Here is a 24,258-nt window from a genome sequence, read left to right as displayed (position 1 = left end):
AGAAGAACTGTTTCAGGGACGTAGCCGGCGGGGGGGGTCTTGGGGTCCAGACCCCCCCTTCTGTTAGATAAAATGAATGGTGCGTGCTGCCACGCCGCCGCACCAAAGCCCCATTATAATGGTGGCACTTAGTCTGGACCCCCCCTTCCCAAAATCCTGGCTACGTCCCTGACTGCTTGGACCTGATCTCCTTCCCCACTGCCATTCCCTTCTCCTTTTGTGACATGTCTTTTTAGATTGTAAGCCTGAGGGCAGAGAACCGTCTAATTAACCCTTTGTAAGCTGCTCTGAGAGCCTTTGTGGGTAAAGAGCAGGGTATAAATACCCTATGCCAGACAAACCTGATCTCTTTCTTTGATAAAATTACTAGCCTGGTAGATGAAGGGAATGCTGTGGATATAGTATATCTTGATTTCAGTAAGGCCTTTGACAGGGTTCCCCATGATATTCTTGCAAACAAGCTTGTAAAATGTGGGCTAGACAAGGCAACTGTTACGTGGATTTGTAATTGGTTGAACCCAAAGGGTGCTCAACAATGGCACCTTTTCATCCTGGAGAGAAGTAACCAGTGGTGTTCCACAGGGCTATGTCCTGGGCCCAGTACTGTTCAACATCTTTATCAATGACTTGGAGGAAAAAATTGGGGGAATACTTATCAAATTTGCAGATGACACCAAATTAGGAGGAATAGCTAATACTCCAGAGGACAGGATCAAAATTCAAAATGACCTGAATAGACTAGAAAGCTGGGCCACAGCTAACAGAATGAACTTCAACAGGGAGAAATGTAAGGTACTGCACTTAGGGCGAAAAAATGAAATGCACAGATATAGGATGGGGGACACCTGGCTTAAGGAGACAACATGTGAAAGGGATCTAGGAGTCCAAGTAGACCACAAGCTGAACATGAGTCAACAGTGCGATGCGGCAGCTAACAAGGCCAATGCAATTTTAGGCTGCATCAATAGAAGTATAGTGTCTAGATCAAGGGAAGTAATAGTGCCACTATATTCTGCTCTGGTCAGGCCCCACCTGGAATACTGTGTCCAGTTCTGGGCGCCACAATTCAAAAAGGACATTGAGAAACTGGCGCGTGTCCAAAGGAGGGCAACTAAAATGGTGAAGGGTCTGGAAACCTTGCCCTATGAGGAATGCCTTAGGGAGCTGGGTATGTTTAGCCTGGAGAAAAGAAGGTTCAGAGGTGATATGATAGCTCTGTTTAAATATTTGAAGGGATGTCATATTGAGGAGGGAGCAAGCTTGTTTTCTGCTGCTCCAGAGACTAGGACCCGGAGCAATGGATGCAAGCTGCAGGAAAAGAGATTCCACCTCAACATTAGGAGGAACTTCCTGACAGTAAGGGCTGTTCGACAGTGGAACACACTTCCTCGGAGTGGAGTCTCTCTCCTTGGAGGTCTTCAAACGGAGGCTGGATGGCCATCTGTCGGGGATGCTTTGATTATGATTTCCTGAATGGCAGGGGTTTGGACTGGATGGCCCTTGTGGTCTCTTCCAACTGTATGATTCTATGATTCTATGAAATTATGAAAATCTACTTTGAACTTCCTTGGCTAGGATTTTTCTAATGACTGGTAAGATTCAGGAATGAAAATGTGGGAAAAGTTTGATGACTTACTCTTGCTGGTATCATTTGCCTTTTCTTATTTGACACCTTCCCTCTTCTGATGAAACACTTCATCAAAACTGGTGGCAGATCTGATACTGAGCCAATTTACTTTTATGTTTATCTGAAACATCCACCAGTTCCATACCTGTAGGAAAAGATAATTGGGTAAAAATGTTATTGAGCAAGGCACTCAGGTATGTGTACTTCACTTCGATTTATTGTGGGATGATATAGAATATCTACATCCAGTTCAATTCACTTTCCAGCCTGGTTTGGTGAAAAAGGCTGTGTTGGCTGGTTTGGTGGTTGGTGAAGGGAACTAGACAGAGGTAGTGCATCCATCTTCGTTCTGGTAACAGTTGGTTCTAGTGTGCCCATTTTAATTACCATGGTTATAGGATTGGCCAACATGTATTCTAGTTATTCATGTGGACAATAGCTCAATCAGTAATTCCACATGCTTCTCAGTAAAGCTGATTTTTGGATCAGTTTCAATTTGATTTTCATTTTGGTTTTTGAAAGGAGAAATCTACTTGTTATGCATTGGTGAATAACTTGCACCAGAAAAAAAACCCAAGTCATTATACCTTATTTATTCATTATTCTTGATCTTTAGTTACTATCAATATTTATTTTATAACATTTTGAACCCCAGTTGTCTACTAGAAGTTCAAGAAATTAAAAAAATTAACAATTTAAAACATTGTTACAATTCACAAGATAAAGACTACACCCTGAAACATAAAGCAGCAAGAGAAAATAGCAATGCAACAGCAATAATCCTATTTAAATGGTTTAATTTTAAAAATAAAAATGTATATCAAAATTTATATTTAAAAATAACATAGATTTTGAGTAAAAATAGGTTGAAAATTATATACCAAATACCTTCCTAAGGAAACCCTTTGTCAATTTCTTGAAGGCTGATTGGCCAATCATGAAAGAAAGTTCTATAGCCTGGGTTCAGCAACTAGAAAATACCCATCATATTATCCCTGAATGTTGTTAAGGTTTGTGAGATAGGGAAACACTTTACAGTGATTCTACATTGCTCTGGAAGCAAGTTTGAGAAGCTGAAACATATTCATTCCACTTTGAATTGACCTAAAAAGATTCTTTCATGCTTTTTAAACACCTACATAAAACTGTTGAGTAGCTTTACCTGGACAGAATAATGGAATTTAGGTCACAGTTAATCCGGGTTAAAGCTGAATATTAAGAAAATACAAATAGTGATCACAGATGATTTGCTATAACTGTAAAATAGTTAAAGATTTCCTATTCCTTAGTTCAGTCATTAGTCAAAATGGAGATTGTAGTAAGAAATCAGAAGACTAAGATTTAAAAAGGACGTAATGAAGGAATGAGAAAAATATAATCCAATGTAAAGATTGAATACCAAAATCTGGATTATTCCTATCACTGTGTTTTCCTTCTCTGTGTATAAATATGAAAGTTGCACAGCAAAGAAAGATAATATGAAGAGAATCAAAAAATGTTGGTGCTGGAGAAGAGTTGTACAGATAGAATCATAGAATCATAGTTGGAAGAGACCGCAAGGGCCATCCAGTCCAACCTCCTGCCATGCAGGAAATCACAATCAAAGCATACCAAAGAGATGGCCATCCAGCCTCTGCTTAAAGAAAGGGAGACTCTGAGGGAGTGTGTTTCACTGTTGAACAGCCCTAACTGTAAGAAAATTCCTCCTAATGTTGAGGTGGAATCTTTGTTCCTGTAGAAATATCCATTGTTACGGGTTCTAATCTGTGGAGCAGCAGAAAACAAGCTTGCTCCCTCCTCGATATGGCATCCCTTTAAGTATTTAAACAGGGGATCAGGGGCTGGACACTATTATATGGGTTATAAAAATGGCCACAACTTTAATGCATATACAGGGAATCATAAATTAGGCTCAGAATTGCTGGCCTCCACGTGCTTGGGCCTTTATAGGTTTAGACGAGATATGGAGAGAGATCTTGTAAGATCTCACCCCAAAGTTTTGTGATGGTAGGTGCCATTGTGAGATTTCCAACTTGTTCACTGCAACCAGCCACATGGAGTGTGAAGTGGTGCCAGCGTCGGGCTCCATGCAGGCCCAGCACTACTGGGACCCCTCCAAGAAACATCGGGAGTAGGCTCCTGCCATTAGCCACCCAAAAGACAAGGAAATGGGCCAGACAGCAAATCAGTCTTGACCTCTCACTAAAAGCCAAAATGACTTTGGTAAAGCTGAAAGCAGTAGAAAATCGGAAAATCCATAATACAGATTGATTAATTCAATCAAGGAAACCATGGCCCTAACTGTACAAAGCTTGAACAGAGTCATTGATGACTGCAGCACTTGTAGGTATTTCATTCATAGACTCACTATAAGTCAGAGATGAACTACAGTGCACCCACGCCATACACGGGCACACTGTACGCAACTTTCATCTTACGCATAAGCTGTGCTGCAATACAAAGAATGGGGCTCATGCGCTACTGTGCCGCCTTGCCCATGCCCCATTATATTCAATGGGGCTCAAGCATATGCGATATTTGCCTTATGTGGGGGGTCCAGAACGGATCCCCGCATAAGGCAAGGGTCCACTGTAATTACAATAGCAAGTATCACTGATATGATGGAAGCCATTCCAGCTCTGTTTGTCTTTTCATAGGGCCAAGATGTGTGTGATAACATCCTTTAGTTATTGTTTTATACCTAGACTACTCAGAATGATGCAAAATTACTTTAAACTTCGTCAAGAGATGGCAGAAAGATTGATACTGGTTTAGAGGATTAGTTGCAGAAAATACCCATCCTAGATGTGGGCACACTCACTCTTTAGGGGAAAAATTTATAGCTCAGGGGCACTGCCATATCTAGAGCACCATTAATAGGGAAGTGAAGTGAGCCTCTCTTAGAAGGGAACCACCAAAAAGTGAACTGGCATTTGCTTCTCGACTATTTTAATGCTCAGAGTAAGAGATTCTCTTCGCAGTGATTCTGTACCATCTTGGAAGAAAGTTCCAGAAATTGTGCTTCTGCTCTTGGATGACCAAATGGGCAGCTGTGACCATGAATGTATTTTTGTGTGTTTTAACTACATATGTTGCTGGCATGTAGAGAATTGACTATGGTCAGTTATGACTTGGAGATCTCTAGAGTACATGGCTGAAATGTGATCCACTTGTTAGAGCACATTAAAATGTGGTATTCCTCTTAAAGAATATCTGGAATCTTCAGAAGATGCCATCTTTCTTGGGCCTGTTACAGACTGCCAAAATAAAGCTGCTTCGGGTCTCTTTGGAGGTATGCTATTTAAATGATGCATGGGTCCTAAGAGTCCGGAGGTCACGCCAAAGCCACACTCCATTCCTAAGCACTGGAGTGCAGCTTTGGTGCAGCTTTCGGATTTTTAGGATGCATGCATCATTTAAACAGCATACCTCCAAAGAGACCCGAAGCAGCTTTATTTTGGTAGTCTGTAACAAGCCTTGATCATTACATTAGTGTCAACTAGCAGTATGGTTTGTTTATCCTTTATTCTGTACCCTCCTTATTTTTTTTAAAAAAAATTAAATAGGAATTATGTTAAGTGCACTTGTTAGAATGCATCAATGGAATAAGTGGATATTTGATGCACATTTTGACATTAGCCCTCTGTTTGATGCATTTTGGTAGTATGTCACATCTATGTTACATAGGTCACCGGGAAGAGATGAGGTCTAAAAACTATGTAGCATAGTGAAAAAATGTGAGCTCAGGACAATAAATAGAATATAAACAAATTTTCTTTGTGGAATTCTAGAATGCAATTTATATATAATTATATTATTTATTTTTCTGGAAAAAGCCAGGGAATTTCCCTGATGTACAGTATGTTGTTATCCATTCCCAATGCCCAGGAAGGCTAGTAGCAGGTGTCTGTTTTCACTGCTGGATATTCTTTACAGCAAGATATTCTTTACACATCACTGGAGAACTAATACAGCTTTACAGTTTGATGCCTATGGTTTTGTGGCATCTGTTCAATGCAACAGCTTCAGCAAAGCACCTTTTTAAAGCACATTGTATGTCTTTACAGTTTGTTATAAATCAGCAGCAGTGTCTTTAAAGAACACAGCATCCAAAAACACAGCTTTCAAGCATTTAAGATGTTAATGGGTTTTGAGGACTGGAACTGATCTTGTATAGCAGCAGCTTTTAGCGCTAGGATGAAATGGGCTGTGAGTAGCAACTTCTCCTGTGTTTTCTCTTGCATGGAAGTGATCAGAAGGAGTCTACATACTGAGTTTTATAAGGAACCAGTAGCATTGGAAATAGTGTTGCTGTAGATGTGGGCAGGATAACTTTCAAAGAAATGTATGAATTGATGCCGCCAAATAGCTTTTTTCTTTAAGCAGGAAAGCCTTGCATAAATATATTTTCCCCTTTTCTCTAACCTTACAGCAAGAAGTTGGCAAGGAAGATATACCCCTTAAAGGTACAAGGGAGAAAATCCCCTGACACTCCCTCTACTTCTCTCCAACAGTTTATTTTTAACTTCTACTACTGCTGAAAATCTCTTTCCATTTCTGCCATGCTCATTGTCCCAGCTCACTGAGCTTGACAAGTGTGCTTAAACAATTCACTCTTGCTGCAAAGAAATAGAATGGACACTGGAGAATCAGTGCTATAGTGTGTAGCACTCCTTTTCTCTGTTCCTTTGCATTTTGAGACCAAAGATGCAAGCTTTGGCTATAGTGGCTGGCTGCTGAAGAGTATCCTTTCTTCCTTTATCCATTTGAAAACACTTTAGCACATGAGTTCCAACATGTCACCAATTCCACCAGTGATCATTTGAATGTCAACTATGTGAAGAGTGGTAGGAAACGGTTCTTATGCCTTTGGCTTAGTGGGGAAATTATTTCAATGTAACAAGTGTTTCTAATCTATAAATATGACCCTTTCCCAATTCTTTGACTCATCAGTATGTTCTACCGCCCCTGTAAAATGATATTAAGTTAAATAACTTTATCTTTAGGTACGTTACAGGCCGCCAGATTGCGTCGGTCTGGCTCTGCCTCTGCTTGCAGCATCTGGGAGTCGCAGTGGCCAAACCAACGACTCCCGGACGCTCTGAGGAAGGAGCGTGGAAATCGTGCTTCTTCCTGGGCCCCGGAAGAGACGCTGCGAGGGACTAGTCGCACACTCATGGCATCACTTTCGGGGCACAACGTGAGGACGCACAGCATCCGCTACGTCAATATGGTAGCGGCCGTGTGGAACGGCTGCCGCCATTTGACACGGACTCTGTCCATGATAGGGTTAGGGGCGTCTGGAAGAGACGCCCCTTTTTCAAACTGGGACGTCCTCAGGACGTCCCTAATGGCGGTCTGTAACCTGCCTCAGTTTCTTTCCCAATTTAGTTGTTGGTGATCAGTATATGATGTCAGGATGGATGTTTAAACACTAGAGAAAGGATGTATTTCATATTCTTGCTTGTCACATATTCTGTTAAATCCCATATCAGGTTGAAGTCCCCCGGAAGGTATTCAGCACATAATGTTAAAAGCTTGGTCATGGCCATGGCATAGTACAATTAACCCAGAAATATTAGCACAGGGTTTTAGAAAGTTTTGTTTAGAAGCAAGATATGGCAGATATCAGCATTTACCCTCATATAACATGTGATGATAGCAGACCTGTTTGCTTAGACCCAATTTTGCCACAGCCACAAATGAATCAGAGAAGAGAGAGCATTTTCACATAGCAGGGCTTACTTTTGACTGTTGAAGCCCAATGTAGGAGATGAAATGTGGGAAGAGAAGTTATAAGAAGGAGTAAGCTTCAATACCCTGTCTCTGGCATGTCTCAAAAAATAATTTGTCTTTAAAATCAAGCTTGCAGTCCAGAGTTTCATATGTGCAGGAAAACCAGCTTTATACAAATGGATCCACAATCAAATCATGTGAGTAGCTGACAGCTTAGTTTCCTCATTGCTTATTATCCTTTTGCATTGTCATGGTATCTTTATCCCAGCAAGTAAGACTTGCCCTGGTTATCTTGTATCTGATAAAGATTTTAAATGATACAAGCAGTCCATGGTATGAGTTACATTGTGAGGTTTTACCAGTATCCTTCAGAATAGTTAGTTTCATTCCCTTTTCCATCTGGATTTCTGACTCTCTTTTTGGTTTCAGACAAGGTGTTTCACAACCCTACCTGGAGATGTCAGGGAATGAACCTGTAATCTCTTGCATGCAAAGAGGTACTGGAGCACTGGGATAAATGGTTATTAAGGAGATGAAGAGACTGACTACTTGCACATATAGACTAGTGAGTACCAGATGGTTTAGGAAGGCATATTTTAGATAGTTCAAGCTGATTCTCAGGCTACTTTCCTCTGGAAATTATGTTGTGAATAAAGAAGATGATTATGGAGAAATGACCAGTTTGGAGTAATTCTGCTTTGTAGAACTGACAGTCTTCTGTGAATAAGTCAGGCATGATTTTAATCACAGCAACTGTGTGAATTGCATTCACCTAGTGTGCAATATTAGTACATTTCCAAAGTGCTTGCCTGAGCTACAGATTTTTGTTGTGCTAACTTTGACCATGCAGTTAAAATGCCCCAAATAGAAGCCAGATGTTAGGCACATATAACACTGCACAGGTAAGCTCTTGCCCACCTAGCATTATGTTTAACTTGATGGATTTAAATATATGACTCTTACATGGCTAATCTGACATTAGATAGATGTATATTTTTGGCTATTTTCCAGCTGTCCCTACTCACGTGTCTTGGGTCTTTAATGTACAAGTAATAATACTTATAAGTAGACTGCTCTGTCTCAATAATTCAGACTGACATTAAGAGCAGTGTGAGTTGTGTACATCTTACATTCCAGATTCTCCATCTTTTCTAAATGAAGAGATTCCTCCCTCCCTTTCCTTTTGAAGTTTTAAGTCAGAACTGCTAGTGACCCACTTTTGCTAACAGTTCTCTTAACTAACCCCTGTACTCAATCATACGTGTTTTTCCCCTCTTCCACCCACTGTCTGTCTAGCCTGGCTTAAAAATTTTATATATGTACTTTTAAAAAATTGATTAGTTGGAGAGCTGCCCGTTCTTCTCTGCTGTATAATAAGGATTTGAAAAACCCTGCACATTGAATTCTGTATAGTGTAATTAAAACTGACCCAGATTTGGACCTGAGAACACCAGGACTTAGCCAAACTTGCCATGAGCTGAGTTCTGATGGCAGATGGGAACTAATGAGGACACACTATACTCCAGAATTTCCCAGCTGCTTGGCTCTTTTTCTGTACAAACAAGGTTTGGAGTGAAGTCCTGATCCCAAGAGTATGTTCAGCAAATGTGCTGCACCCAGTGATTTAGGAAGCAAGGCAACATGGAAAGCTTATTTCAAAGTATTTTTAAGGTCTGAGTCTCAAAGGGCTTTTTCAGCATAATCGAACATTAATGCAGAAACATTACATATTAGCTTCCTTCTTTTCTGCCAAAGATGGAAAAGATTACCTTCTTCAAGCTCTGCTTTGATTTCATGCTTCTCTTCCTGCTGCCACAGGACAAAAGTCATATTTTATTGAATAGGGCACACTGACATCAGGATGTATGGATTCGTACACCTATAGGTTTCTTCATCTGGTTCAGCATCCTGGGACTCTTCAAGCAGATGTAATTGAATCGGGCTGAAGCAGCTGTAGCTGGCATGTGGTCTTTCGGATTGCTAGCACCTGCTTATTTTTTTGTAACTCACTAGAGCAAAAGTAGTGCCAAAACCAGCATTGGTCTTGGAGCGGATAAAGCACTCCACATCTTATATCCCGTTCCCTGTCCAACCAAGCCACGTAATTACTGGTGCCTGCATTAATAATTCTGGTAGTGAGCTGGGATAGGTTTATGCTGCTTCTTGTCCAAAGCTCCCTTTAACAAGAGTTCTGCCAATGCTGGCTTTCCTCTCCATCAGCAGTAAGTGACAGACTTAATACTGATCAGGTGCTCTGGATTGGTCTGCCCTCCTTAGAAAATTGGGCAACTAAGGTCTTTCTATATCCAGTTTAAATTACAGACACCAGATTTTATTTGCTGCTTGAACAGTCTTGCTGGCACTGTCAGGTGGGTCTTAATACCTAGCAAATGAATCTCTGGTCCTCTGAAATGTTCAGTGCTGCGGTTCCTTTCCCCCCCCTCTTAAAAGGCCTATAACTTTGCTGCTAGTAATGTAAACAAAATAGAGCTTTATGTCTTCATTTGTTTTGTTCCTGGAAGCAATAACAAATAATTTCAGGATTTTCCCCCACATTAAGATTTTTTTTCTTTTTTAAATTTTCCAACTGTTTTTTGCATTTTGTGAAAAGTTTGTTTCTGCCAACCCCCCCCCCCCCCAAAAAAAAAACCCAAAACCAAACAGTGGCTGGGATGCCATAGGTGAGCATCATCTAGCGTAGATCAGTTCAATAACTTGCTGAATGGTTTGTCAACACATAGGTAAATCTAATAGATAAGTGGCCTACTTTAGTTAGAACTAACAATACAATTTAGGCCAGTGTATTTTATGCCAGAGTGGTCTGTGTACAAAAACAAAAGTAGCTTGGGACTTCATGTCTGCATATGGCAATGCTGACACACTCACAAATGGTATCTGAACTATCTCATGCTACACCGATTTTTCTGTGCTGTGTGGAATTTTATTATTTACTAATTAAAATATTTATAGCCCACCCACTCTCTAAAAATATCAAGGAAGCATAGAGCCAACCTGGCTAATTTAAAACTGTAAAGAAGAAGAGACAGGCACAGTTCTATCATGCCTAGGCCTTGGAGGGATATAATTTTATTATTATTCCCAAACTCTGGTCCTCCAGATGTTTTGAATGTCAGCTTCCAGAATTCCTGACTGCTGACCAAACTGGCTGGAACTTCTGGGAATTGAAGTTTAAAACACCTCGAGGACCAGAGTTTGGGAGCCACTGATGTAGAATATTTATACCCCACTTTTCAGTCAGTAAGGCTTTCAGAGTAGCTTACAAATGGTTAATTTGACAGTTCCTGGCACTCAGGCTTGCAGTCTAAATAAGACACAACAAATAAGGAAAAGCAAATGACAGTGAGGAAGGGAACTGAATCCAGCAGATACTGCCAGTTCGTCTCTCCTCGCCATCCCCCCCCCCACCCGCCGCCCAAGGCCAGTGAAGTGACAGTTCAGATGGTGGGAGGGCCTTTCATCTGCTTCTGGGTCTAGGCTTGATAAAACTGTGCCTGCTTGTTCTCTCCTTCCAAGGCCAGGACAATGGCAGGTTGGATGAAAGGAAGGCCTTTCATCTGCTTCTGGGCCTAGGCATGATGGAGATGTGCCTGCCTCTTCTTCTTTTCTTCTGTCTCCAGGGCAATGGCAGTTGGCATCTGGTGAAACACAGGATAGAAGTCATTGGAATGTCTAGCCCATGTTGATGGTATGCAAAGGGCTTTTATAGCACTTTTGAGACTGAGAACAAGAAAGAAGTTGGTAGTAGAAGCTGATGCCATTAACCTCTTTCTTTCAGTCTCAGAGGTGCTACAAGATCTCTTTACAGAATCATCTAGACAAACACATATCACCATTTTGATGGTAACAGTGACAAAATAATTATTTTCTTCCATTACTGTGGCTGCTGAAAGACATCTAGCAGTGTTCTCTCAGTGTCAAGGGCTTGACAGAATGCAGACCACAGGGCAGCCACTGTGAGAAATCTGGATATCAAAAATTGTGCAGATCTGCTTTTATTTAAACGCTATAGTTGGTATAGGTCCAGTAGATTTAACTCTTGTCACTACTGGCCCATGTTACTGGATACATTTCAATTTGTGTAGCCTGAGAATGTAGACAGAATCCTTGCATAGGTAAGAGCTACCATATATGTCTTGGGAACTTGTCATTCCCAGGTAACATAAGAAGACAATTGGGGATTGGCTGAGTGGGTAAAGGGAGTGGTAAATACCACTTTACAGAATGATGGGGGTTCTGATCTGAGTGAAAGAGTTTTATTTAATTATTTAATTTGTATGCCACCTTTCTCCTTGTAAGGGACCGAAGGTTGTGGTAAGATCTCTGCTGAAAAAGATTTATGAATCATACATACTTGACAGTCCCCAATATTTGACCAATATTCCTGGTCAAGACACCAGTGTGTGTGTGATGTCTTCTCAGCTCTAGTGATTCCTGAATAAGATGTATTATTGAGGCCTGATTTAGATGGGCCTTTGCGCTGTCCCTGTCACGTACTAGGGGTTGGCCGAGGACGCACCATCCATACCAGCCTCACCCCTAGCACGTGACAGGGGCGTTAAAATGGTGGCGCCCTGTACACACAGGCATCGTCATTTTGACATCACAGACTCATAGCGTCTGCACGTCCCATCATGCTTGCAACATCACGAGTGCGCCATTTGCACTCTCGGGCATCACAAGTGCGACGCGAAAAGAACCTGCTTTTTGCGGGTTCTTTTTCCACTGCCAGGAAGCCTCACCATTTGGCAGCTGAGGCTTTCCGCTGGCGGAAATGGAGGAGGCAGCAGACCGCCCTTTTGGGGCAGTCTGTATCCCACCATAGATTCATTTCAGCGTGGCTGTAGGACTGGTTATAGAAAAAAGATGGGATCAGTTACATTGATGGATGATGGATGCTGGGAGCTGGACAGGGGACTGTGTCCCTTCTGCTTCTGCTGGATGCTTTGAAGGCTCTCAGTATTATGTCCTGTTGAACTTCTGTCTAGAATGCAATCTGGAGGCAGTAGCTCTGGTTCTTCTTCACTCTGGTCTTTCTTGTAGACATGAAGATGGTGCTGGAAGATTCCTGTTTAATTCATTGCCCATTAGCCTGTTGGGTCCTTTAGGGTTCAGTTCTAGCTTCCGTGCTATTCGATATACCAGGGGTAGGCAACCTTTTTGAGCCGGGGGCCGGCTTGCTGTCCCTCAGACGACTGGGGGGCCGAAGCCAATAAATAAATAAATAAATAAATAAATAAATAAATAAATAAAATAGGACAACATTTTCAAATGTAGGACACCTTTTTTTAAAATGGAGGACATGCCAAAAATTTTGATGATTTTTTAAAAATGTTAATATAAATGCATGTTTCTTAGGCATGATCAAAATGGAGGACATTTGGGCATTATTCCTAGACAGATGGCAGAAATGGACTTCCCTTTCTGGCCAACCCGCCCCTCCCCCCATTCCAAACAGCACATTTGGGCATTGAACATGGCTTTACTTAAGATGGCCTCTTGCATATTTCAGAGGCTTATTGCATAACCAAACTCTTTGGGTTTCACACTGAACATGGGTTCACATGGCTATGAAACATGTCCAGGTGGTTTCACAGTTCTTGCACCAAGTGTACTTCTCAGAAGTGTGTACTTGGTCAAGAGACTGTGGTTTTTCTTCACTGCACATGAGTTTGTAAAAATCAGAACAACTTGCATCGGCCGTGCCTCAGAAGCTGGCTGATATCAATATCACCATGATCACCACCACCATCATTGTCACAACAAGGCAGCATTAAAAGGACAAAAAACGCACAGAAAGACACTTTGGAAAGTCACACTCTCTCGGCTTCAAAAAGAGTGGGCCCATATCTCAAAAGCTGACTGATACCAATAAATAAGGGGGAAATATACATGGGAAAATTAAATCAGGGGGAAATGTACATGGGAATATTAAATCCAGGGGGAAATGTACATGGGAATATTAAATCCAAGGGGAAAGGTACATGGGAATATTAAATCCAGGGGGAAAGGTACATGGGAATATTAAATCCAGGGGGAAAGGTACATGGGAATATTAAATCCAGGAGGAAATGTACATGGGAAAATTAAATCCAGGGGGAAAGGTACATGGGAATATTAAACCCAGGGGGAAAAGTACATGGGAATATTAAATCCAGGGGGAAAAGTACATGGGAATATTAAATCCAGGGGGAAAGGTACATGGGGATATTAAATCCAGGGGGAAAGGTACATGGGAAAATTAAATCCAGGGGGAAATGTACATGGGAAAATTAAATACAGGGGGAAAGGTACATGGGAATATTAAATCCAGGGGGAAAGGTACATGGGAATATTAAATCCAGGGGGAAAGGTACATGGGAATATTAAATCCAGGGGGAAAGGTACATGGGAATATTAAATCCAGGGGGAAAGGTACATGGGGATATTAAATCCAGGGGGAAAGGTACATGGGAAAATTAAATCCAGGGGGAAATGTACATGGGAAAATTAAATACAGGAGGAAAGGTACATGGGAATATTAAATCCAGGGGCAAAGGTATATGGGAATATTAAATCCAGGGGGAAAGGTACATGGGAATATTAAATCCAGGGGGAAAGGTACATGGGAATATTAAATCCAGGGGGAAATGTACATGGGAATATTAAATGCAGGGGAAAAGGTACATGGGAATATTAAATCCAAGGGTAAATGTACATGGGAATATTAAATCCAAGGTGAAATATACATGGGAATATTAAATCCAGGGGGAAAGGTACATGGGAATATTAAATCCAGGAGGAAAGGTACATGGGAATATTAAATCCAAGGGGAAATGTACATGGGAAAATTAAATGCAGGGGGAAATGCATATTGGAAATGGCACCCTCCTCCTCCTCCTCCTCCTCCTCCTCCTCCTCCTCATTTTCGGAGCCAGAGGGGTTTAGGAAACGGCCCTTTCTTTCCCTTCCCTCTGGGCCAGAGGTCCTCCTCCTCCTCCTCCTCCTCCTCCTCCCCACTTTCTCTTCCTCATTGAGGCTGGCCAATGGAAGAGTGGGGCTACAAACAGCCCCGCCCCACCATTTTGCTATTGGCCAGCCCCTGCCAGGCTCCCTCAAGAGAAGGAGCTGCTCTTTGCGAGCCCCGTGCGTGCGCGTCCGAGCTGCCTCCGGCCCCGGAGAAGGAGTGCACAGAGGCGCAGGAAGAGGAGGAGGAGGTGGAGAAGGCTGCCAGCTGGCCCAAAGGCCTTGGCGGCAGCGGCGACAGCAGCAGGACTGGGCGAGGGCCGGTCCTGTCTCCTCTCTGGGCCGGATCCGGCCTGCGGGCCGTAGGCTGCCGATGCCTGCGTTATACATTGGAAACCACTTGTTTCCATTTGTCTCTAAGCAAGCTATTTTGATGTTAACAGTGTCTAGAGTCAGTAATTGAATGAGTGAGGGTGAACACATTGAAGTTTAATTGAGGGAAGATAGAAATGTTCATGCTCAGAGCAAAGGCAGATCTGGAAACAAAGATTCATCCCATCCTGGCTGGAGTACACATATTTGAAGACACAGGTTTTCTTGGGGCATACTTTCAGACTCAGCCTTGAGCTTGGATGCCCTTGGATGTTTCAGTGGTGGCCCAGTGTGCATGTTTACCATGTAAATCTGTTCTCCAGCTATACCTGTTCCTGGAGAAGTCTGGTCTGACCATGGTGACACATGCCTTGGCTACATCCTATTTGGGTTATTTTAATGCAGTCTGCATACTGCCTTTGGAAAGTGTTCAGAAACTTCAGTGAGTTTAAGGCCAAACAACTGACTGGAGCCTGTTATAAGGAGAACAGAAATGTCTTGATAGAATAAGTCCACTGGCTATCAATCTGTTTCTGGGCACAGGTCAAAGTTCTAGTTCTAAATGATAATGCCATATATGACGTTGATGCAGGTTATAGTGGAGTACTGTGTCATATGAACCTGTCCAAGTTTTCAGAACTTCAGAGGAAGGCCTTCTCTTGGTCCTACCACAATCATAGGCACGTTTGGGAAATGTGCAACAGAGGACCTGCTTACAGGCCTTGGAGTTCCTGTCCACAAGAGAATAAACTTGTCTTCTTCTCTGTCCTCTTTACACTGGCATGTGAAGACTTTTTGATTCAGACAGGCTTTTGGCCATTACCTGGTTGTACAGAAGGGTATTTTAATGGGTACTGTTGTATTCCTTTTTGTTTCTAGTTCAGTTTATAAATGATTCTAAGCTGTCCCCAAACTTTATAATTGTTATGTCTTAGGAGTTTATCACACGGAGGTCCTTACATGTGCTAAACATCACACAAGCCCCCCCAAACATCATGCAAGCACCATGGGTGTGATCCCCCATGGCGTTACAAAAGTGGAATCGCGGCTCCCACTCCATTCCCGTCATGCACTCGTAACCAGGGGAGCCTCCTGGAGGGCTTTTCTTATTAACAGGATAAATCGTTAATAAGAAAAGCGCTCTAGGAGGCTCCCCCGGTTACGAGTGCATGATGGGAATGGAGCAGAGCTGCGATTCCACTTCGTAGTGCCATGGGAAATAACACCCATGGCGCTTGCGTGATGTTTAGCACAAGGAAAGACCTCCATGTGATAAACTCCTTAGTTGAATGTTGCATTAACTTTTGATGTGAACTACCTTGGGCCCTGTAATGGGAGAAAGGTGATCTAATAAATAAATAAATAAGTAAATAGACAGTACATGAGTTCAGACGTCAAGAGCAATATATTAAAACAGAAAATACAGGTTTTAAGAAATAGTTGTGGGGAAAACTGAGGCTTTTAGATAGGCTGGTTTCTATCATGAAGGTTAAAAAGGTTTGGTTTCTACCTGAAATAAGTCAGAAGTCTGAGAAGGAATTTGCTGAACTGCATCTGAAATGACAAACTATAGTTTGGAATTGCTTTACAGAGTAGAATGGTAAGGCATGGTTTGGTTGTGGTTTAGAAAACAGGAGGGCCAAGAACAGTACTATGGTTGAGCAAGTGGTTATACATTCTTGCGCAAGCTTGCACAAAGAGTCATACAATACTGCTTTGTACATTTTTATAAAATGTTTTAGAGCTTTATTAAGGCTTAGGTAAGGGCTTTTAGTTAATATAAAATAAATCTTTGAGTGAGACAAGTAATTTTAAATTACTGTTTTAAGGCAGGCTGGAAGCTTTGTTTCTCCCTGTTGTGTTCATATTTATTTTATTTTGATACATTCTTTAAAGATGTCAATTAGTTGTGGTTTTTTCCTTATATGTTTGTTAGCTATAGAAATGTTGTGGTTTTTTTACTCTCCCTCTCTCTCTCTGTGTGTGTGTGTGTGTGTGTTTAAAAACTACTTTCTTGTACAAGTACTCTGAGTGCAGCTCTGCCCCCCCCCCCAACCAGATTGGCCACTGAATGGCCCAGAAGGGGGCACTGGGTAGTTCCAGATGGCTCTGAATGCCAAATACTGTTCCCCATGAGCTCTGTGACTGCAGGTGATGCTTTGGTCACTACTGGTTTCCTCTATCATCTCTTTTTTTAAGCCAGAAATCCTGTATAAGTATTCTGTCAGGGCTTTCCCCTCCAGTTGCATTTTATTGGATCTTGGCCATGGCCGACCAACAGTAATGTAGCAGGAAACTGTGGCTTGCCACAGAAGCGTGGGATAAAGAATGCATGATGGGAGGAAGAACGGTAGGAGTGAGTCTCAGGCTTGCTTAGGTAATACCCAATCTTGCTTTGGCTTTACATATGAGACAAGTCAGTGTCTTTGTTTTTGCCATATCTGATATGTTATAAGGGGAGTTTTTGATGTTATTATTTTAGGCTTGTCAGATTATCTTTGCTTTCAAATGCATACATTTTGCCTTTACTTGTACATGTGATTCTTCAAAACCAAATAAATGTAGTAATAAGTTGAATGTAAGCGAAGTCCTGTTGTAAGTACCGCCACTAATTCAACAGAGAAAATTCAATGCACCAACATAAAGCATGGAATGGGGAATGCCTGGCTGTCTTAGTTTCTGCTTAGTACAGAGGAGGACACTAGTTTATCATGTTCTTGGCCTGTCTTAGTGCTTCCCAACCCTGTTGGACAATTTAGCTTATTAGGAATAGGCTGAAGCTTCCAGGATTCCAGCTTGGCCTGATAACCAAACAGATGGGATAGGAGGATTTTAAATGACTAGGAGCTTTCACAAGTTGTATGAAAATGTGGAATATTCTCTAGTTGTGCTTAATCAGGAAATGTGTTATATTGGGTTGTTCTCCCAAGAAACCCATTTAGCCTAATGGCATGTTGAAAAACAGTGGGTAGCTGAATAATCGGCACATGATGACCATGTTTTATTTTTGGCTAATACCAGTAGGTTAAGTGATGTGTAGCCAGTTGCTTATGAGTGGGAGAAAAACCCACCCCAACTATTTTACAGTAATGGTAATTTTTTTTCAGGCTATGGGAGATTCCATTTGTGTGTGTGTGTGTATATGATATTGCATGTTTTCCTACATTCTTTGGAATATACTGATTTCACACAATCCTATTTTAGTCACAAGTATGAAGATGCTTTTTATTCCCTAAATTCTGGGAGATTGACATTAATGTGAGAATATAACACTATTACTGCCTTCTGTTCGGTGCTGCTGGTTTTTTGTGTGTTTATTTTATTGATTGATTAAACATATGTGTAGATTGCTATTCACCCAAGTTTCAAAGTTTTACAAATTAAAGCTCTCTTTACAAATTAAAATAAGACAACAAAGCCAAAAAACGGAAACAAAAACAAATTTCCCAACAACAACATAGTATATGGCAGAGGTTAAGAAACGACAGGTAAAATCATAATTAATTCCTAATGTTCAACTGCAAGATTTTCTTTTCTATTCTGTTCTTTACTCATTTGAGGACAATCAGCAGGGCTGCTACAAAATGATCCCAGTCATGGTGGGGACTTTTCTAGCTTTCCCGATAAATGCAATGTAGAAAAAGACATTCTTCAAAGTTCCTGGGGGCTTGTAGGGAAAGATTTGTTTACAATCATGACTCTGTCCATTTAGTCTGAGGGGTTTGGTTCTGGACCACCAGCACCACCCCACAGATGTGGGCAAAACTTGGGAGCTCAAGCTCTTATTAGCTGATTGGTGGTGATGTGACTCACACCACGATTGACTAATATGAGGTGGGGTGATCCATGGGAGCTCCAGTCCATGTAGCCCACTGATATGATGGGCTCACTGTAAAACGCAACTCTTAAATCAGGTCCAGAATCAAACTGGCACCTAGTGCAGATGTTTAAAAGTGAGTGATTTGTAAGAGTATTGTTTCACACCTGTGAAGAAGTGCACTTAGTGAAGAGCTTGAATTGTCTTGAAAAATAGGTTTACTGAGGAGTTTATCACACTAACGAGATTCCATGGGAAAATGGGAGTTAAAAAAGATTTAAATTAGAGAAAACCCAGAAATGCCCAAAGTTTATCACACAATGTCACAGTTAACGTGAAATAATGTGAAGTTAATCCAAATGCAAAGCAGAGAAAACCGGCAGCTTTTTACTTTCGGAACAACTCGAAAGTAAAAAAGCTGCTTTGCGTTCAGGTTAACTTTGTGTTATTTCACTTGGGCAGTTCCTAATGTGATAAACTCCCTGAATTTGCAAGTTTGGTTCAAATTTAGATGTAGTTAAATCGTGTTTAACTCCCGTTTCCCTGAGGGATATCCCCTAGTGTGATAAAGGCCATACAGTGCGTAGCAGTAGTTTAGAAGTCACCAAGACATGCAGTAGTCAGATTTCTATTTTCCACCAATGAACATGGTTATTATATTAGCCAAAGCTGATGGAAAGCACTCTGAGTTATAGCTGCACCCTTGGAATCTGTGAACATCCCCAGGTCTAGAAATACCACTGAGCTGTAATATATAATATACAACTGAAGTGAGTTGATTTAATTTGATTGAGACTGATCGTATGTGTATTTATTCTGATCCAGTCCACTGGCGATTGCAGCCAGCATTCAAGGATTACACTGTCTAAACTGGGTTTGCAAGAAAGAAGAACTAAAGTTGAGTAGCATCAGCACACTCATGACTCCAGAGTCATACGAGTGATAATTTGAACTTTTGGTTTCACTCAGATGATATTTTATTCTTGAATCCAAAGACCACAATTTAGATGAGATATACCTTCTTGTAAATGCTGGGATTACTTTATGCTTCACTTCGAAGTCATTCATTTGCAGCCTTTTGCTTTTTCTTCTCTATGAAATTTTACAAAGAGGTGGTTGTTATACAGCTGGCTTTCATCTTGTCACATAAGGTTAAAAGAAGTTAAGCTGCCCAAAATTATTCTGGAAGAATCCCTTCTGTTATGAGCAATTAATTTCCTCCTAACAACTGTGAATGTTAAAGTTAGAACTGTAATTGTATATGGTCACTCGCCTTCTTCTCTTTGTTTTTGTCATGTATTTTTTAATCACTCCTTTCTTCAATGAATGTTCTGTCATTGCAATAAAAACATAAAAAGGTAAAATACAACATAAAAAGAATAAAAAAAATTAAAACCAAACTATTAAAATATACACATTACAACAAGACAGGAAACTGCTAAAATTAATAACTAAAGGTTAGCAGAAGGAAATCATTTTTTCTGTATGTCCTAAGGCCAGTAAATGGGTTTAGTCCTGTTGTTCCTGGACTGGTTAAGAATAGAGTATTACTGAAATAACTGTGGAAATTAAAAATGTTGATTACTGATTTTGACAACTGAACTTATAGGTGGCCTTCTCTAAAATTCTGTTACATCTTCTAGTCCCACTTCATCATTCCAGTGGCATTTCTGTCATGAGATTTTCAGAAATAATTGTGGAATTGCTAATCTTAAAAGAGTAGAAAGTGGTAGAAATGGGAAAATGAACAAATTCATGTTTGAGTCCTCTCTCTGTGTCTCTCCCTGTTGCTCTTAAATGAAAAGCTTTATTTATGTGCAGCTCCAAATGTGTTTCTTTCTTATTTTCTAGGGAACTAGACAGCTTAACACCCCTGTTGCTTCCTGCTTCTGCTGTGACAACAATCCACCCTTGTATTTACAAGTAGAGCTCAACCCTGCAGCTCATCCTACCCTATCTTGTTGATTCCCATTTGGCCACGTGGTAAGCTTGTATTTGCTCTATATATTACTGTAAGGTAAAGTCCTCATAGCTTTGGTATGCCCTCAATCATAATGTTGTGCAGGGAAATCAATATACTTCTTGCCCATCTAAAATCGCTCAATCATTTCCCACTTCTCATAGTAAGAAAAGGATGGCTGTACTGAATTAGCATTGAAGTTGAGCTTCTGCATATATTTTTATACAAATAAAGTATGAACTAAAATGTGTGACAGAATTAAATTCATCAGATCTAATAAAAGAAATAGAGGAAGGCAAAGAAAGCTTGGACTTTAAATCCCATTAACCAGGCCAAAGAGAAAATGTGTTAAAAGGAAGCTGCACTGTATCTTTTCGTATTGTCTGTTGGAATAATCTTTTTCACCCTTTAAGTGGAGTGTTTAAAAATCCTGGTATTTCTGAAACAAAAAGAATACACAGCCACTGAGCTAGCTGGTTTTTATACCTTCCTTTTCTGAGTATTGTCCTTCAGTACAATACAGAGCCATTTCTTTGTTCTCAGAAGCAAGCAGTTAAATTGTATGTAAATGTATGCAAATTAGATGCTGTCTAATAAAGAGAGTCATTAGATGGAAAAAATATTTAGTTTGGCAAAAGAAGAGAAAAGAAGGGAAAAGAAAGCAGGTGTATTTTGGAAGAGATAAATGTACGATTGCTAAAAGCCCTCTAACTTCGGATGAGGATTTCTAAAAAAGGTTATTTAAATTTCTTGTAGGAGGTTTATTCCTTTGTTCTTCCATTTTCTGTCTCTCTGTGTAAAATTATACACACATAGTTGTAATATAAATGTGACATTTATGTAAAATCCAGTATAGGTCTTTGACAGGCTATGCCCTATTTCAGCGTGTCCATATGAAAATATACACACACACACACACACACACACACACACACACACACTCATAAGTACCTGTATACAAAATAAAACTGTGATAAAACTGTGTAATGTATGGTAAAGTACCTTCAATTATTTTGCATCTATTTTGCCCATTAAATTATCTGATTTGAATCAGAAGTCTGATGTTCTGCTGCTTGTTGAAACTATACAAAGCATGGGGGCTGAGATTTGAGTTCCCAGCACCAGGGTTCTTCATTTGTCATGGCAATTGGCCCTAGATGAAAGCAGTCACCACCACTGGTACTGATGCTTCTGTAAAATGAGACAACCACCAGCTTTTTGTATGCAATTATAAGACGTTGTGCAAATCCAAATTTCTGACATCAGCACATCCTTACTCCAGTTAGGAATTGTAGCAAAACCATTTCTCCTTTGTTATGGATAAGCTTTGGGGCATCCCCCGCTTGGATGGCATAGGATGTCATGGCACTTGTTTTAACATATGCTTCCTTTCTCCAGAACTACAAAAAAAGGAAAGGGCTGGCCTGTAGATTAAGTATCCTGTGCCTCTGATCTGCCACAAATTCTGTAAAGGGACTGTAGCTCAGTAGAAAACATGCTTTACGTGCTGAACTTCCCAGGTTCAGTCTCTGGGATTTCCAGATAAAGAATCTGATAACAAGGGTTATTCAGAACTTTCCTTAATATTCTGGTGCCACCTGCAAGAGTAACAAACAATTCTGGGCTAGTGGGGCATATAGTCTAACCTGGTGTTAACTTACTGTGTTTTAATTTATTTCTTCTTTTTACCATTGATTTTAAGGTATTGAAATGTCCTCCTTGTAATCTTATTCCTAATGCTGTGGGTTTGTTTTTTCTTTTTAGATGGGTACCAAGCATTAGACTGGACCCAGAAAAACATGATTATACAACTCAATTTATGATTTCCTTTTTGGTGAAAAAGATTTTAAGACAATAGACATTTAATTCCATCCTATTTAACATAAACAATATTTGGGGGGTTAACTGTTAGAATTTTCTTTTCTGTCTGAATCCTCCTGCTTGTTATCCTGTTAGTTGTTTCTCTTAACCTAACCTTTGTATTAGTTCAGGATAAAACAGATTATACTTTCAACAGAGGAACCTTTTTTGTCTGTGTATGTTGAAGTTATATTTTTAAAAATGTTTTCAATCAGACGTGCACATTTTCTGTTAGCTGTTAACTTGTTGCCATGGCAGTACTGTTGCAATGTATGCACGTAGACATATATGTGTTTAAAATACATGTATATTAAAATAGTGTTTTTAAAATATTTACACATGTAGCTCAGGAATTGGCCTAATTCCCAGAATTACTGGAACTACCTTCCCCAGGAACATTTGGACTTGAATAATCTCTCTAACAGCACTTACCCACCCACCGCCAAGCAACATAACAGTTTGAAGAACTGGCGCTTCAATCAATACTTGACTTCTTTTCTCACAGTGCTGGGGTTCTTTGGAACTGTTATATATTTTGTTTAATTACCTTAAAACACACTCTTTGCTAATAGCTTTTTTCTTAGATTTAGGAGTAGATTACTCCAGTGTGGAGGGAAAAAATAAAAGATATATTTGATAATAGCTGGCGTTTAGTATTGTAGCTACTGATTTTTAACCTAGAGGTGTGGATCCATAACTCCTCTGTATTCATTCAGTAAGAGTCTTTGTCACAGCATTGTTCATGGGTGGGAGAGGGGTGCAAATGTCATGCTCTTTGTGCCTTTATTGGAAGATGAAGGGACCTGTTCTGCCTGACCTGGCAACTGGCTCTTAAGGTGGGCTGGAGTAGAGGTTGGGCCAGGGGACATTACTTAGTTATGCATGGGGAAGTAAGTACCCAGTGTAGAATATTGATGAATGTTGAACCAATCTAGCCAAAATTATAAGATGTCTAATAGATACTGAAGCTTCAATCAAGTCTGAAGTCTAGGAAAACTACATGTCACGATAATTGTCAAGCCATTGGTTTGTTTTTCTTAGAAGTCTTCTCCCAAGAGTTCAGCAAGTAGGGTAATCTATGACAGTCTGGCTCCCAGGACAAATTTACCTTCAGAGTGAAAACCACTTTTGATGTTATACTGCTGAAAAGGGTGCAAGAAACTATAATGTCTAGGGCTATCTATTCCTTCATAATTCTGCAGTTTGTTAAAGAAATCTTTTGTAACTCCCCTGGATATGACATTAAACAAGTTCCTATAAGAGATAAGAGAAAGATGTATTCCACACAAAGAGTAACAGGAAGTGACTGCTTTGAGTAGGCAGAGCTTTTTTTATTTATGGCATGTATGAACTTATGTGAAACTGGTAAACAGATTCACATTAGTAATATTGCAGGAGGGCTAATATTAAGAGCATTTGAGATTTTATCTATTTGCATAACTAGTCTTCAACAATTCATAAGAAATTTTCATTCCAGAATTCACCATTTCTTGGGTGACTGCCAATTTACTGAAACTATTTTCAGTATGGGTAAATGGAGAGTTTTGAAATTCTTGCCCTCTAAAATAGCTTTTGAAGAATGAATGATTCTACACTAAACTAAGCCTGGTGCTAGCAAATTAGCTGTCGGACTAGCAGCTTTTGATATTACCTAGTTATTGTTGTTGTTGCTGTTATTTCTTTTTAATTATGCAAAGTGCTAATCAGTTTGATTATGCACAGTGCTAATCAGGTTAATTATGCAGAGTGCTAATCAGTTGTTCTCTAAGCACATGGGGAGTGCAGAGGTGCTGATGGTGAATAGTACTGCTACATGGGGGTAGTCACGGCAGTCGTTTTCTATTAAGAAAGAAGAGCAAGTGAGATGGTGCAGAGAATTTTTACCTCTTAAAATTAGTAAATGAGGAGACACAAATTCCACAG

At 40.4% G+C, this 24,258-nt stretch overlaps 1 protein-coding gene across 1 annotated transcript in view; it reads left to right on the top strand.

The window, feature by feature from the left end:
- ZBTB20 (zinc finger and BTB domain containing 20) overlaps positions 1–24,258 on the top strand; it is a 590,333-nt gene that overhangs the window by 122,238 nt on the left and 443,837 nt on the right. Inside the window, exon 3 of the mRNA XM_089512479.1 lies at positions 20,367–20,498. The gene's annotated coding sequence lies outside the window, so the exon portion shown is untranslated. The remainder of the gene's footprint in view (positions 1–20,366; positions 20,499–24,258) is intronic.

Source organism: Sceloporus occidentalis, unplaced genomic scaffold (assembly GCF_023333645.1).
Source record: "Sceloporus occidentalis isolate IW3139 unplaced genomic scaffold, rSceOcc1.0.p SCAF_2, whole genome shotgun sequence".
Taxonomy (NCBI): domain Eukaryota; kingdom Metazoa; phylum Chordata; class Lepidosauria; order Squamata; family Phrynosomatidae; genus Sceloporus; species Sceloporus occidentalis.
Note: the sequence above shows the minus strand (reverse complement) of the source record. Positions and strands in the feature narration are given on the sequence as shown.